Genomic DNA, 17,408 nt, shown 5'->3' on the forward strand with positions numbered 1-17,408 from the left:
CTTCAAGTGGAACCAAGAAAGGTTTCATCACTCCTTCTTCTGACCCAAAAGAGGCTGAATGCTTCTATTGCCATGAAAAATCACATTGGAAGCGGAACTGCCCAAAATACCAGCAAGATGTGAAGGATGGGAAAGTCAAACCCAACCATGCAGGTATTTACACTATCTTATCTAATAACTCACCCCATTCTAAATCTTGGGTCCTTGATACCGGTTGTGGTATTCATATTTGTTGTGACTTGCAGGGACTAAGAAGAAGTAAGAATGTGGAGCAAGGAAGAATGAACTTGATCATGGGGAATAGGAATGCTTTACCTGTTACCAAGATTGGAGTTAATACTTTAGCGCTAAGTAGTGGGTTTAGTTTAGATTTGAATAAATGTTGTTACTCGCCAGGAATGGCAAGAAATATTATTTCCTTTTATGCTTTGTACAAACAAGGGTTTACCTTTTCGTTTAATAATGAAGTTGGTTCTATTGATGCTTTCTTTAATAATGTTCTTTATTTCAAAGCATTACCTTGTGATGGTGTGTATGAAGCTGTATCTGTTGTAGATAAATTAGGAAATAATGTTTTGTGTATTGATTCTATTAATAATAATAACTTGGATAAAGCATCATTATGGCATTGTCGCCTTGGACATATAAGCAAGAAACGCATAGGCCAACTCCAAAAGGATGGAGTCTTGGAGTCATTTGACCTAAAGTCAGATGATAGTTGCGAATCATGCTTACTTGGAAAAATGACAAAGTCACCCTTCACAGGCTCGTGTGAGAGGGGTGAAGGTTTGTTGGATCTTGTACACACGGATGTGTGTGGACCATTCAAACATGCCACAAGGGATGCTAATCGTTATTATTTGACTTTTACTGATGATTACAGTAGATATGGATATGTCTGCCTAATCAAGCATAAGTCAGAGACTTTCGAGAGGTTTAAGGAATTTAAACAGGAAGTCGAGAATCAATTGGGCAGGAACATTAAGATGCGATGATCCGATCGTGGTGGTGAGTATCTTAGTTCAGAGTTCCTTGAGTATCTAAGGGAATGTGGGATAGTCTCACAATTGACACCTCCCAGGACACCATAGTTGAATGGTGTGGCTGAGAGGCGTAATCGAACCTTGTTAGATATGGTTCGTTCCATGATGAGTCGAGCTTCGCTACCAATCTCATTCTGGGGGTATGCCTTAGAGACTGCCGCCCATATCCTTAATCTAGTCCCTACAAAGAAAGTTGCCAAAACTCCTCACGAGATGTGGACTGGTAAAGTACCCAAACTAGACCACATCAAGATTTGGGGTTGTGAGGCTTTCATGAGACGCGAGACTCATGATAAGCTCGAACCCCGAAGCGAGAGGTGTATTTTCATCGGCTACCCACAACAATCCTTTGGTTACCTCTTCTACAGACCTAATGAAAATGTGGTCTTTGTAGCTAGGAGGGCTTTCTTTAGAGAAAGAGAGTTCATAAGCCAAGAAAACAGTGGGAGGCAAGTTGATCTTGAAGAAATTCAAGAGTCAAGCGGTGAAGGAACTTCAAACCCTAGCACTCAACTTGAGGAGGAAACTCCTGTTGAGCCAATTGACAAGTCTGTACCTTTGAGGCGTTCCACAAGGGTTAGGAATGCTCCTGAGCATTACTATGGATTCCGTATTACTGCAGAAGGAGATACACTTATCAGTGATGAGACACTGATAGGTCTGGATGAACCTAACAATTACGCGAAAGCCATGGCAGGCCCTGAGTCGGCCAAGTGGAAAGAGGCAATGGACAGTGAAATACAGTCCATGTATGACAATCAAGTTTGGAACTTGGTTGAGAATGTACCAGGTCGTAAGACAGTGGGGTGCAAATGGGTCTTAAAGAAGAAGACCGACATGGATGGTAATGTACACACATATAAGGCTAGACTGGTTGCAAAAGGTTTCTCTCAAATTCCTGGAGTGGACTATGATGAGACCTTTTCTCCAGTAGCCAAGATTAAGTCTATTTGGGTTCTGTTGGCCATAGCTGCATTTCATGACTATGAAATATGGCAAATGGACGTCAAAACCGCTTTCCTTAATGGAAAGTTGGATGAAGATGTTTACATGAGTCAGCCAGAGGGTTTTGTCAGCAACGAGTACCCTAATTGAGTGTGTAAGCTTGAGAAATCCATTTATGGATTGAAGCAAGCACCTTGCAAATGGAATCTTTGCTTTGATGAAAAGGTCAAGGAATTTGGCTTTTCTAGGAGTGAAGATGAGTCTTGCGTGTATGTCAAGGCTAGTGGGAGTATAGTTAGCTTTTTGGTGTTGTATGTGGATGACATACTACTCATAGGAAATGACATCCCAACTCTGCAGGAAGTTAAGTCCTGGCTTGGGAAGTGTTTCTCTATGAAGGACCTAGGAGAAGCTACCTATATTTTAGGGATAAGGATCTTGAGAGATCGGAGTAAAAGACTAATTGGACTTAGTCGGAGTACCTACCTGGATAAGGTGCTGAAGAGACTCAGCATGCAGGATTCCAAGAAAGGAGAGTAACACCAGATTGAGTAAGACACAAAGCCCTAGCACTGAGGCTGAGATAGCAGAAATGAGTCGAATACCTTATGCTTCGGCTATAGGATCGATCATGTATGCTATGACGTGTACTCGACCTGATGTAGCCTTTGCCCTGAGCATGGTTAGCAGGTATCAGGCGAACCCTGTCAAGGCACACTGGACTGCGGTAAAGAATACCCTCAAGTACCTACGGAGGACTAAGGACTGGGTCCTTACCCTCGGTGGGAGTGATGACTTGAGAGTCGTAGGGTATAGTGACGGTAGCTTCCAGACTGATAGGGATAATTTCCGCTCTCAGTCGGGCTGGGTCTTTACCCTAAATGGAGGAGCAATTTCATGGAAGAGTTCCAAGCAAGAGACAGTGGCTGATTCAACTTGTGAATCAGAGTATATTGCAGCTAGCGAAGCAGCAAAGGAGGCGATATGGCTGAAGAACTTCATTGGAGACCTTGGAGTTGTACCAGCTATTAAAGAGCCAATGGAGATTTTTTGTGATAGTGAAAGTTCTGTTGCCTTAGCCAAGGAACCAAGGGATCACGGTAGATCCAGATACATCGACAAAAAATACCATTTTATCAGACATCGGATAGAAGAAGGACTCCTCGTGGCAAAGAGGGTATCATCGGATGAGAACCCAGCAGATCCCCTCACGAAGGGACTGACTCGGGTTAAGCATCTCCAGCATGCTCGGAGCATAGGGCTGAAGGATGATATTAGATTTAGTAGTTAGATAACCCATAAATTTGTAAAGTGTAATTGACATTAGATGATGAATAAAAGGTGTTTTATTTATGAGTAAAGTGTTGCTATCTCTTGTCGATCGTTTACTATATTTCTTTTGCATGTTTTGACTTCCAGAATAATTTTGTTTGGTATAACATATTATTCAAACCTCCACAGTCGGTCATATGTCAGAAGTAGGTATGAATCAAGACTGCCATGATGGGTTGTAGAGGGCTAAGGTGTTGGACAAGGCTACAACAATCATGAGTGCTCATAAGTTCTGAGTATTGGACTCAACCCACGCTCACTGGAATCACTTCATGGAATTCTATCTCGAGTGATCGTGAGACGGTAATATCATATAAGTCTTCAAACCTAGAGATATGATTTGTTACTTACAAGTTGGTTATGCATTGATTGTACGAAAACGCATTGGTAACTCGATGTTATAAAACGTGCTTTTGTGTGTAATTCAATGAGTGGTAGAACAAACATATGAGTCGAAGTTTATCTGTTCCTTCTTGGATTAGAAGCCGATATCTGGGCCCCTCGATGATTTTGTTTTGACCTGTGTACCGCGCCCGGTTAGAACAAAATTGATGTGTTCAATTAAGTTCTTTGTCAAAAAAATCGGAAATCGAGAAACAAACTGCTGGACAATAAGTAAGACATTGTTCCATGTATTTGTCCGGCTGATATCTAGAACGGAGGATTATATGATCCCTTATCTTAAATGGCGTATCATCATCTTCTCAGTTCTGAGAGACCTTGAAAGAGCTACGATTGCCGATCGGTTCCTGAAGTACTGGAGTTATAGTTATTAGACTTATCCAAGTGGGAGACTGTTGCATAAGGTGTCTAAGTCCATAACTATTTCGGGTGTGTATTTGACCCGACCCGGCATGGTCCATTTGGGTTGCACGGCACCATGCAATTGGATAGACTAAATGAGAGAAATAACACTTGGAGATTATTAATATATTATAAGTTCTAATATATTAATAATATTATTTGATTAGTTTGATCAAAGAATTAATTAGGAATTAATTAAGTGATCAAAGGATAACTAATTAAATATATGGGTTGATTATGTAAATCATTCATATCTTGTATAGTGGGCTAAAAGGCTCCATGGATTATCAAGTTGGGTTCTACCCATAGGATGCTCCATGGGAGTTACAAACCCATGGGTCATGGAAATGAAGAGTCATGACACATTAGGGTTTACATGGTGTAACCCTAGATGTGTCAACACTATATAAGGATCCCATTCTCCAACAAAAGCGGATACACATAAGAAACTATAGGGCTTGGCCGATTTTAAGAAGTGTGTATTCTCTCAAAAGTCTTTCCAAGAGCATTTGGTGTTGTGTGAAGCATTTGAGGCATCACACTTGGGGTGCTAGGCTCACAAGGTTTCAAGGAACATAAGCAACAACAAGGTAAGTTACTATATCTTTCATTCAAGTTATATTGTTCACCATGTATGCTAGATAGGAATATAACCTTGGAAATTCAACTTTGCATGATAATTAGACAAACATAGATCCAAGGTTATTAGGGTTGCATGTACACTTAGGAAGTGTTAGAATGCTCAAAACCCATCATTTACGGCCTAGGATAGTTCTAGGGCCGTAAAAACATGATAATGGTCCTAATCCATAGATTAAACTCGAATTTGAAGGCTAAATAGGTTACATAACAAGCTAGGGAAGGTACCTTGGTGATTAGAAGCCTTAAACTTGAGATTTGGACCCTTAAACTTGGATTTAGGAGAGAGGTTAGAGAGAGTAGAGAGAGGAAGAAAAAGCTTCAAATGAATGTTTAAACACGTTTAAATTGGTCCTAAAACTTGGATACGGTGGAATTCTACCCGATAACAACATTAAACGGGGCTTTTGGTCGCACCCGATTAAGTTTCTGTAACTCGACGGGGACGTTTCTAAAAATCTCTAAATTATACAATTTGGGCTAAGTTCGTGAGTTCCTAACAGGTTTGGACACTCACTAGCATCAGTTAAACATATAATTTTAATTAATTTAACCCAAAAACGACATCGGAATGAATCGATATACGGCGAGTTATACGGGTAGAATGGGTTTTCGGCGATGAACAACTTCGGGTTGTTACATTAGATTAATAGAAAAATTGTGTGAAATAGTTGATTTCAATTCATTTTAATCTAAGAGTTGATTCCAAAGTGTGTTTTTGTAACTTGTCCTCAAGTTATATGAAAAGTCACATTTAAGGATCATAAAACTCATAAAACTTGGCAAAGGTTACAAAAATGAAGAGTCTAGTTCTAATTAAATGGTTTTATGACTCCATAACTTGTCCTCAAGTTATGGAGGACCAAGAGTCTCTTTATTAAATAATAAATAAATAAATAAAATGTAACCTTAATTAGTTTCATAAGTTACAAAATAAAGAAAAGTTACATTCTTTAATAGTTTAAAGTCTTCCATAACTTGTCCTCAAGTTATGGAACTTGAAGAGTTTTTAATTAAAACTACTTCAAACACATAATTTATGGAATTAATTAGTTTTGAATAGTTTCAAAACTTGCCCTCAAGTTTTGGAATTTGAAAAAGTTTTCTCTTATGAATACTTCAATTCCAAGTTAAGCCCTTAGAATTTTAAAGAGTTAAAATTCAACCCATATACTTAATAATATTATAAGTTAATAATATTTATATATATGTATAAGAGTAAAAGTCAGTCTTACCGTTAGTAGGCCTCATTCACAAAGTTGGTCAATAAGGGGGTATAAGGTTACTACCTATAAAATGGTAGTTTAATGGGTGTCCACTCTCACCCACCGCTTCCTTGACTGGTGGAGGGTCGTTAGCCGAATGGGTAGGACAAAGACTATAAGTTCTCCCTTCATTAAAAGTATTAATGATAAACACTAAGTAACTAAACACTTATAATTCCCAATCTTAGTTACTTAGGAAAATGTGAATAAGGTGCTAACCCATGAAATTACACTTTGCACTTTGCTTAAGTCGATTGGTGGAGCGTGTGTGGTTCACCGGCACACTAGCTTGATTTAACAAGGTAGGCAAAGGGTTTCTTAAAGTTTAATCATAGGCCGGTGGAGCGTGTGTGGTTTACCGGCACATCGGTTGGATGATCAACATTTAAGAGTACCAAGTAATTTGCATGGTTACTTCACACCTTGTTTTGTGATCCTCGGCATCCCAGTCACAAAACCTGAAGGGCACACTCGAGATTGAAACATGCCATTGAAAAGTTCAATGAATCTCAAAAGATCTAGGAGTTTCAAATCCAATTAAAACTTAATAAATTATTTCGTTTTTTCCATGGTGGAAATTGGTGAATCGTCATTCACCTACCTTCAAATATTTTATAGCTTGGATTATGGCATCCCTCTTTCGAGTTATAAAAATATTTTGTAGGGTCCTAGCCTTAATATTTCATATTGGGTGTTATATTAAGGACTTAAATCAACTAAACTTGAATATCTCCCAAAAGATGTCTAGTTCAGACATCTATGATCTTCCTAAATCTCTTTGAACCTTACTTCTTTCACCTCCTCCAATTATTCTCCCTAACCCACAAGTTCAAGGTCACTCAAGCCATATTGGTAAGGCAAGGTCTAGGTGTGATAACATCTTGGAGATGAAGTCACATATTGACAAGCCGGGAGAGTTAGATGTCAAAGTCTTGAGAAATTTGGTGGCTCAATTACTTTCTAAGTCACATAGTGAGTTCCTTTGGGACTCCTATGAAACAGACTATGACAAGACCCTTAATGATCTTATCTATTTGCTAAGATCAACTTTCCAAAAACTTTATGGAAAGGGACAATAGTGACACAGGAAATCCAGAAAAGCATTCTCTTCCGAATGGAAAGGGATTGGACATAGTCAACTTGGTTGACAAAATGGTAAAAAGAAAGGCTAAGTCTGAGATAGTCCCATGTACTATTACGTAAGGGTCCATATGTTTCTATTGCCAAAGGAAGGAGGCTTTGGTTACGAAGCTGCCAAACTTACCTAAGGATGGTAAAGTCAATGAGTTTGACTTTATTTCAGGTAAAGTCTGTTGGAATAGTGTCTAAGGCTGCAACTATATTAGGCAAGTATTTGACCCGATTGTGCATGGTCCTTTCGGGTTACCTTCACCATAGCAACTTGACATGGTGATTTATTATGAGAGAATAAATATTATTAATATATTATGAGAATAATAATATTGTTATTTGATTAATATAAGTCATAAATTAATTAGAATTAATTTGGTGACTTAAAGAGATTAATTAAATAAGAGGGTATAAAATGTCAATTGTTAGATAGTTACACTTTGGGCTATAAATCCTTTATGGATAGGGTTGGACGATTTCTAGGGCTTAGGATAAGCCACAAATCGTCCAAGGGCTTATCTTGGAAAGGATTTGGATTGCTTTGAGCAAAAGATTATCCAACTAGGGTGAAACCCTAGGAGCCTTACAAATATAAATAAACCCTTGGGGCAAGGGAAATCGGCACCTCTGAAAAAGCAAAGAAACCCTGGCCGATTTCTATTCCCTCTCCTCTCTCTCAAATCATCCTCTTGCTAGTTGGTGTTTGTAAGCCATTAGAGGAGTGACATTTGTGACTCTTAAGCTCCAAGAACAAGAAGATCAAACAAGTGTCTCAAGGTAAGCTTCTAACTCTGATTTTGTATTGTTCTTATACTCTATTAGCTATTAGAAGTCTTGGATCCAATGCATGTTTAATTAGAGAAACCTAGATCCAAGCATTAGGGTTTGTATGTGCACATAGGAATGTTCATATAACCAAAACCCATCAGTGGTATCAGAGCCTAGATTGGTTTCTATTAAATTGATGCTTGATTGTTTGTTTCTTGCTTGCAAAATTCGAATTTTGTGGTTCTAAGTCATGAACTCGGCGAGTCCCATGGTGGACTCGGCGAGTTGGCCTGACTCGGCGAGTCCAGTTGGGCACTCGGCAAGTCCGAGCGTCAGGAAGAGCCAAAATTGGGATTTTTTGATATTTATCTTATGGAAACTTGCCTTTATCATATTAGATCAACCCTAATCCGATTTTTTGATATATATGACTATAATCTTGATCTAATTAAAGATATTTATCAATTAATAAAATATTTAATTTCCTTATGTGATAATTAATTAATTATTTTGATTAAATTGGTAAATTATTTTGCAAGAAATCATTAAATAAATCAAATATGGATAATTATGGAATTAATTGTTAATTAAGATTATTTGTTATTTGATCCTCCATGTTTTAAATGTTTTAAACTTGCCCTCAAGTTTTGAAATTTATGTTTTGTGATTAAAAGTTTAATTTAGACAATTTAAATTTCAAACCCTAGAATTTTACAAGTTTAAAATCCAACCCTATACTAATATAATATTATAAGATTAATATATATATATATAGATATATATATATATATATATATATATATATAGATATAGATATAGATATATATATATATATATATATATATATATATATATATATATATATATATATAACTAAAATGCTAGTCTTACCGTTAGTAGGCCTCATTCACGAAGCCGATCTATAAGGTGGGTATAAGGTTGCTGCCTATAAAATGGCGCTTAATGGGTGTACACTCACACCTACCGCTTAGTTACTTTAGGAAAAGTGAATTGATGCAATCCCATGAAATTACACTTTGCACGCTTGCTAAGAAGTTAGTGGAGCGTGTGTGGTTTACCGGCACATCGAATGGGTGATCGTCACAATGAAGGCACCATGTAAATTTGCCAATATTAGTTACTTTAGGAAAAGTGAATTGATGCAATCCCATGAAATTACACTTTGCACCCTTGCTAAGAAGTTAGTGGAGCGTGTGTGGTTTACCGGCACATCGAATAGGTGATCGTCACAATGAAGGCACCATGTAAATTTGCATGGTAATTCACACCTGCTTTGTGATCCTCGGTATCCCAGTCACAAACAAGAGGGGCATATCGAGATTTAAACATGCCATTGAAAAGTTTCAATGAATCTCATCCAAAACTAGGAATTCTCAATACATTTAGAACTTAAAGTTATATTTTGTGGTGGAGAATTAGTGAATCGTCATTCACTTACCTTCAAATTGTTTGCATGTTAGATTACGGCATCCCTTTTCTAATATGTAAATATTGTTGTTGGATCCTAGCCCTAATTTTCTTATTGGGTGATAATTAGGGATTCATATTCTGATCTATCTTTGTCCTTTCTATTTGTAGATGTCGAACGCAAACAACGCTGCTGCTAGTTCATTCACATTGATGAGCCTTTGTCAAAAGGTGACTTTCAATGGGACGAACTTTAGCGAATGGATAAGATACATTCGAACGCTTGCTCGCTATGAGGACAAGGAGTATGTCCTCGATGAGAAGCTCGAGAAAATCAACCCTAAAATCGCTACTCCGGCTGAAATGACCACTTTTGAAACTCACGAGCATGATGCAACGAAGGTACATTGCATCATGATAGCCACTATGAACTCTGAATTCCAAAAGTCCTATGAGGAAATGTACCCATACGAGATGCACCAAGACTTGTTGGAGAGATACCACCAAAACACGAGACAAGAGCGTTATGAGATTTTCACTAACATGATTTCCGCTAAAATGGGTCATGGAGAGTCTCTTACCGTGCACCTACAAAAGATGCAAAGGTATGTCGACCGTCTTCGCAAGTTGAATGTTGACTTTGGGGAAGACTTGGCGATCGACATGGTGCTTCACTCTTTGCCTCCAAGTTACAATCAATTTAGGATGACCTACCACATGAACAAAGAAGAGGTCACCCTAAGCAAGCTCCAAGGTCTCTTGAGGGTCGCTAAGAGCAACTTCAAGGACAAGTATGTTGCACCAAATCCCAATCCACCCGCTGCTCCTGTTTTGGCTATTGGACAAGGAAGGGGAAAGAAGAGGAAGGCTTCATCTAAGAACCATCGCAAGGTTAATCCCCGAGATGGTGCCTCTTCTAGTGGGACAAAAGTTGATCTTGCTAAACCCTGCCCTAACCCAAAGGAGGCAGAGTGCCACCACTGCCACAAGATAGGACATTGGAAGAGAAGCTGCCCAGAGTACCTGCAAGCCATCAAGGAAGGAAAGATCAAGCCGTCTTTCACAAGTATATACACAATTAAATCTAACGATTCATCTCATGCTATTTCTTGGGTTCTTGATACCGGTTGTGGTTACCACATTTGTTCTAATGTTTAGGGACTAAGAAGAAATAGGGATGTGGAGCAAGGAAGGATAAATCTAATCATGGGGAACAGAAGATCATCGCCTGTGACCAAGATTGGAGTGTATTCTTTAGTGCTTAGGAATGGTTTATCTTTAGATTTGAACAAGTGTTGCTATTCTCCAGAAATGGCTAGAAACATCATTTAATTTCATGGTTTGTTTAGACAAGGTTTTAGATTTTCTTTTAATAATGAGAATGGTTCTATTTTGGCTTATCTAAATGGTGTTTTTTATTTTGAAGCTATACCATGTAATGGAATTTATGAAACCGTTATGATTGTAGATAACATAGGAAATGATGTTTTATGCATGGATTCTTCCAATAGTATGGATAGAGCATCCTTGTGGCATTGTCGTCTTGGACATGTCAACAAGAAGCGCATAGCCCAACTCCAAAAGGATGGAGTGTTGGAGTCATTCGACCATAGATAAGATGACACATGCGAGTCTTGTTTGCTTGGAAAGATGACAAAGTCACCCTTCACAAGTACGTGTGAAAGGGGTGAGGGTCTATTGGACCTAATACATACCGATGTATGTGGACGGTTTAGATCAACCACGAAGGATGGGAACCGCTTCTATGTGACTTTTACCGATGACTATACTAGATATGGGTATATCTACTTAATCCAGCAAAAGTCAGAAACTTTTGAAAAGTTCAAAGAGTTCAAGAATGAAGTGGAGAATCAATTGGGCAGGAAAATCAAGATGCTTCGATCCGATCGAGGAGGAGAGTACCTAAGTCTTGAGTTCCACGATTATCTCAAGGAGTGTGGAATAGTTTCACAATTAACGCCACCTAGGACACCACAATTGAATGGTGTGGCAGAATGGCATAATCGAACCTTGTTGGACATGGTTCGCTCTATGATGAGTCATGCTTCACTATCAATCTCTTTTTGGGGGTATGCCTTAGAGACTGCCGCCCATATCCTTAACCGAGTCCCTACTAAAAAGGTTACCAAAACACCTCACGAGATGTGGACAGGGAAAGCTCCCTCGTTGGCACATATCAAGGTTTGGGGTTGCGAGGCTTTCGTAAGACGAGATACTCACAACAAGCTCAAACCTTGTAGTGAGCGATGTATTTTCATCGGCTACCCGCATAAATCCTTTGGATATCTCTTCTATAGACCGAAGGACAATGTTGTCTTTGTTGCGAGGAGAGGAGTTTTCCGAGAGCGAGAACTCATAAGCCAAGGAGACAGTGGGAGGAAAATCGAGCTTGAAGAGATTCAAGAATCGATAGATGAAGGAACCTCTACCGCTGGCACTCCACCCGAGGAGGAAACTTCGGTTGAACCGATTGACGTATGATTACCTCTTAGACGTTCCGAAAGAGTTAGAGTTCAACCCCAGTTATATGGTTTTCATATTACAACCGAAGGGGACACGTATATTAGTGATAGTACACTAGTAAACCTTGCTGAACCTAATAGCTATAAGGAAGCCATGGCAGGCCTAGAGTCTGCAAAATGGAAAGAGGCAATGGATAGCGAGATCCAATCCATGTATGATAACCAACTTTGGAATTTGGTTGATAATGTGCCCTGACGTAAGACCGTTGGGTGCAAATGGATCATCAAGAAGAAGACCGACGTGGATGGAAAAGTACACACGTATAAGGCGCGATTGGTTGCGAAGGGCTTTACTCAAACTCCAGGAGTTGACTATGATGAGACCTTCTCACCAGTTGCGAAGATAAAGTCTATTAGAGTGATGCTAGCTATTGCCGCATTTCATGATTATGAGATTTGGCAAATGGATGTCAAGACCGCTTTCCTTAACGGAAAGTTGGCTGAGGATGTTTACATGGCTCAGCCAGAGGGGTTTGTGGATCCGAAGCATCCGAATAGAGTGTGTAAGCTTGAGAAGTCCATTTATGGACTTAAGCAAGCATCTCGCAGATGGAATCTTTACTTCGATGAGAAAGTCAAAGAGTTTGGATTTATACGAAGCGAAGATGAATCGTGTGTATATGTCAAAGCCAGTGGGAGTATAGTAAGCTTCCTCGTTCTATATGTCGATGACATATTACTCATAAGAAACGACGTCCCAACTCTGCAGGAGGTTAAGTCCTAGCTCGGGAAGTGCTTCGCTATGAAGGACCTCGGAGAGGCTTCTTATATTTTGGGAATAAGGATAGTGAGAGAAAGAAGTAAGAGACTAATAGGACTTAGTCAGAACACTTACTTAGAGAAGGTACTAAAACGTTTTAGTATGGAAAACTCGAAGAAAGGAGAATTACCGATACAAAGTAATGCCGAGTACCGAAGCTGAAATAGCAGAAATGAGCCGAGTACCATACGCTTCCGCAGTTGGCTCAATCATGTATGCTATGACTTGTACTCGCCCTGATGTAGCCTTAGCTTTGAGCATGGTTAGCAGATATCAAGGGAATCCTGGCAGACCCCATTGGATTGCGGTTAAGAATATCCTTAAGTACCTTCGGAGGACGAAGGAATGGTTCTTAGTCCTCGGAGGGAGTGATGACTTGAAGGTGCGAGGGTATAGTGATGCCAGCTTTCAGACAGACAGGGACAACTACCGTTCGCAGTCGGGCTGGGTCTTTACCCTAAATGGAGGAGCAGTAACTTGGAAAAGTTCCAAGCAGGAAACCGTAGCTAATTCAACGTGCGAATCAGAGTACATTGCAGCGAGCGAAGCGTCCAAGGAGGCAATATGGTTGAAGAACTTCATCAGTGATCTTGGAGTTGTACCTGCCATAAAGGAGCCCATGGAAATTTTCGGTGATAATGAAGGAGCGGTTGCCTTGACCAAGGAACCGAGGGATCATGGTAGATCTCGACATATCGATAGAAAATATCACTTTATTAGACATCGTGTAGAAGAAGGACAAGTCGTAAGAGGATATAATCTGAAGATAACCCAGCAGATCTGCTTACGAAGGGACTGAGTAGGGTTAAGCACTTGCAGCATGCTGGGAGTATTGGGCTGAAGGATGATATTAGCATAGATTAGATAGTAGTAGAAACATGTAATAGATAAATGTAATTATTAACATTTGATGATTAAATAAAGGAGTATTATTTATGAGTAATGTTACTGTCTTGTGTTAATTGTTTAACTATTGTTTCATTTTTGCATGTTTTGATTTCCAGAATAATTGAGTTTATTAAGAATAATCGAATTATTCAAATTGTCCACAATCATTCATATGTTGGAAGTAGATATGAATGAAGATTGCCATGAATCGGTGTGTAGATTGTCTAAATGGTTTTAGACATAGCAAAAGGGTTGCTGCAACGTTCATGAGTGCTTATGAACTGGTTTTGAGCATTGGAGCAACCCCGTGCTTGCTGGAATCACCTTATGGAATATGATATAAAAGGGTGATCGCAAGACGATAATATCATATAGTCTTAAAGCCTAGATATTGATGGGTTTTAGCCATAACAACTTTCCTATGTGCGCATGCAAAACCCTAATGCTTGGATCTAGGCTTTCTAATTAAACATGATTTGAATCCAAGACTTCTAATGACTAATTAGGTATAAAACAATACAAAATCAGATCTAGAAGTTTACCTTTGAATATCTTGTTTTGATCTTGTTGTCTTGGAGCTCTAGAGTCACAATTGTCACTCCTCTAATGGCTTACAAACACCAACTAGCAAGGAGGATGATTTGAGAGAGAGGAGAGGGAAGAAATTCGGCCAAGGTTTTCTTACTTGAGAAGAGATGCCGATTTCCCTTAGCCATGGTGTCTATTTATACTTGTAGACTCCTTAAGGGTTTCACCTTAAACCCTAGTTGGATAATCTTTCCTTAAAGCAATCCAAATCCTTTCCTTAGATAAGCCTTGGACGATTTTGAGCTATCCCAAGCTCTAGAATCCGTCCAATCCCTATCCCTTAAGGATTTACAGTCTAAAGTGTAACTATCAAACAATTGACAGTTTATACCCTCTTATTTAATTAATCTCTTTATGTCACCAAATTAATACTAATTAATTTATGACTTATATTAATCAAATAACAATATTATTATTCCTTATATTATTCTCATAATATATTAATAATATTTATTCTCTCTTAATAAATCATCCTATCAAGTTGCTATGGTGAAGGCAACCCAAAAGGACCATGCACAATCGGGTCAAATACTTGCCTAATATAGTTGCAGCCTTAGACACTATTCCAACAGATATTTGGTTTGTTATTTGTTAATTGGTTGTACATTGATAATGCGAAAACGCATCAGTAACTCGGTGTTATAAAACGCATTGTTGTGTATAGTTGATTAATGAATAAGTAAATGCATATAAGTCGAAGTTTATCTGTTAGTTTTATCCCAAGAGGGTAAAAGCGATATCTCGGCCGCTCGATGATTTGATTTGACTTATGTGTCGGGCCCGGTCAGAACTGAATTGATGTGTTCTATTAAGTTCTATGTCAAATGAATCGGAGATCGAGAAACCAAAATGCTAGACTAATTATTCCATAGAATTGTCAGCATGATATCTAACAGAGGACTGTACGATCCCTTATCTAAAGCACAAGATTGATTAGATCAGAGTTTGACAGCGTCTTTGAGAGCTACGATTGCAAATCGAATTGTACTTGTGCATATAGTTACTAGACTTATCGAAGTGGGAGACTGTTGGAATAGTGTCTAAGGCTGCAACTATATTAGGCAAGTATTTGACCCGATTGTGCATGGTCCTTTTGGGTTGCCTTCACCATAGCAACTTGACAGGATGATTTATTATGAGAGAATAAATATTATTAATATATTATGAGAATAATAATATTGTTATTTGATTAATATAAGTCATAAATTAATCAGAATTAATTTGGTGACTTAAAGAGATTAATTAAATAATAGGGTATAAACTGTCAATTGTTTGATAGTTACACTTTGGGCTATAAATCCTTTATGGATAGGGTTCGACGATTTCTAGGGCTTAGGATAAGCCACAAATTGTCCAAGGGCTTATCTTGGAAAGGATTTGGATTGCTTTGAGTAAAAGATTATCCAACTAGGGTGAAACCCTAGGAGCCTTACAAGTATAAATAGACCCTTGGGGCAAGGGAAATCGGCACCTCTGAAAAAGCAAAGAAACCCTGGCCGATTTCTATTCCCTCTCCTCTCTCTCTCTAAAATCATCCTCTTGCTAGTTGGTGTTTGTAAGCCATTAGAGGAGTGACATTTGTGACTCTTAAGCTCCAAGAACAAGAAAATCAAACAAGTGTTTCAAGGTAAGCTTCTAACTCTGATTTTGTATTGTTCTTATACTCTATTAGCTATTAGAAGTCTTGGATCAAATGCATGTTTAATTAGAGAAACCTAGATCCAAGCATTAGGGTTTGTATGTGCACATAGGAATGTTCATATGGCCAAAACCCATCAAAGTCCATTGTCTAACTCTATTAAGTTCCTATTTGGAGATTCTTATTACATGATTTGATTGGGTCACATCTTGGTGTTTTAAGAATAAAAGAAAAGCAAAGGAACTTAAAGAAAAGATATGCTGAATCTGATCGCGTAGATGGATTTCTATCGCATAGTTTGAAGATTGGATTCTTGAGGTACTTCTTAGGAGTTATGAGATATTGCTTAGGAATAGACAACAACAAGTTTTTCATATGGATTGTAAGGATAAGTTCTTTCACAAAGTTTTAAAATAAAAGGAAAATTTCTGATTCTATTTATTTTAAAATATCCTTACAATGGCATCTGTGAAAATTTTTGTTGCTTATAAGATTCCATTAATAGCAAGACTGGAAATATGAAATTGATTCTTTCATTTGTGGTAATGTCTAAATTTACCAAATAAGGAAAGTTTCTCATCACCCAAGTTTCATTTGGACCGGAACTTGGAATCATGCAAGTTGTATAGTATGATGAATGAGAACTTTCAAGCATTGGAAAATTAAGACTGATTACTTGTTCACATGGATGTGTGAGTCAAGTAAAGGAATAAGGGATCGAGTACACATTCTTGTGCACTGATCAAGCCCACCACAAATAATCGATACGACTATTCGTCATGATTTACTAAAGTTTAGTAAATATGGTGATACTTACACGCTTAAGTGTAATTATGATACATTGGAAAATTTTCGATGTATGGCAGAACGAATGAGAAGATTCAAATTAGGCAGAAGGATAAAAATTTCTCAAATCTGAAAAGATGGGAGAGTACTTCAGTATCATGATATATGATCATCTTAATGATTAAGAGACCTTATCACAATTCATCCTCTAAGTGCATTCTGATATCTAAGAAGAGGAGTTATGAATTGTTGAAGTGGTTAAATCAAGAAGATGAGTCATACTTCGTTCCAAAACAATCCTTAGAGTTATAATCTAAGACTGTAACTTAAGTGACATATCTTAAAGAAAGGTTTAAAAACATGTGTCAAATGTAAGAGTAAAAGTGTCGTACTCTTGTACATTTGAAGTTGGTAAGTTGTCATGTTTTGGATAAAACAAAGACCAACTTAGGCCAATTGTGTGAAGTGTTTGTCTTGATAAAGAATCTGAACTATCCCTTGAATATTTGACAAGAGAGTCTTATATGTCAAGAGGACAGTGGGAGTCTTAAAGGTCTTGAAAGTCTCAAGAACTAATCAAGAATAAAACCTAAGGTTCTTCACTAGCACATGACTTGAGGTGTATAACCTATTGTGTTGACATATTTTGTGCCCATTCCAATTAAAGTTGGCTTTGCATATGAGTTCTTAGAGTCCTCAAATTGATAGCACGGCTACTCGGAAGCTATGGCAGGCCCTTGTGCTACCAAATGGCAAGAACATAAGATTGCACAAGTTCAATCCATATGAGTTTGGATTTGTCACTAACCTTGTCTTGTGATTGTGGTTTTGACAAATTCATATGGGTAG

The sequence above is a fragment of the Lactuca serriola genome, chromosome 1 (assembly GCF_051521515.1).
Source record: "Lactuca serriola cultivar US96UC23 chromosome 1, Lser_US96UC23_V15, whole genome shotgun sequence".
Classification (NCBI taxonomy): Eukaryota; Viridiplantae; Streptophyta; class Magnoliopsida; order Asterales; family Asteraceae; genus Lactuca; species Lactuca serriola.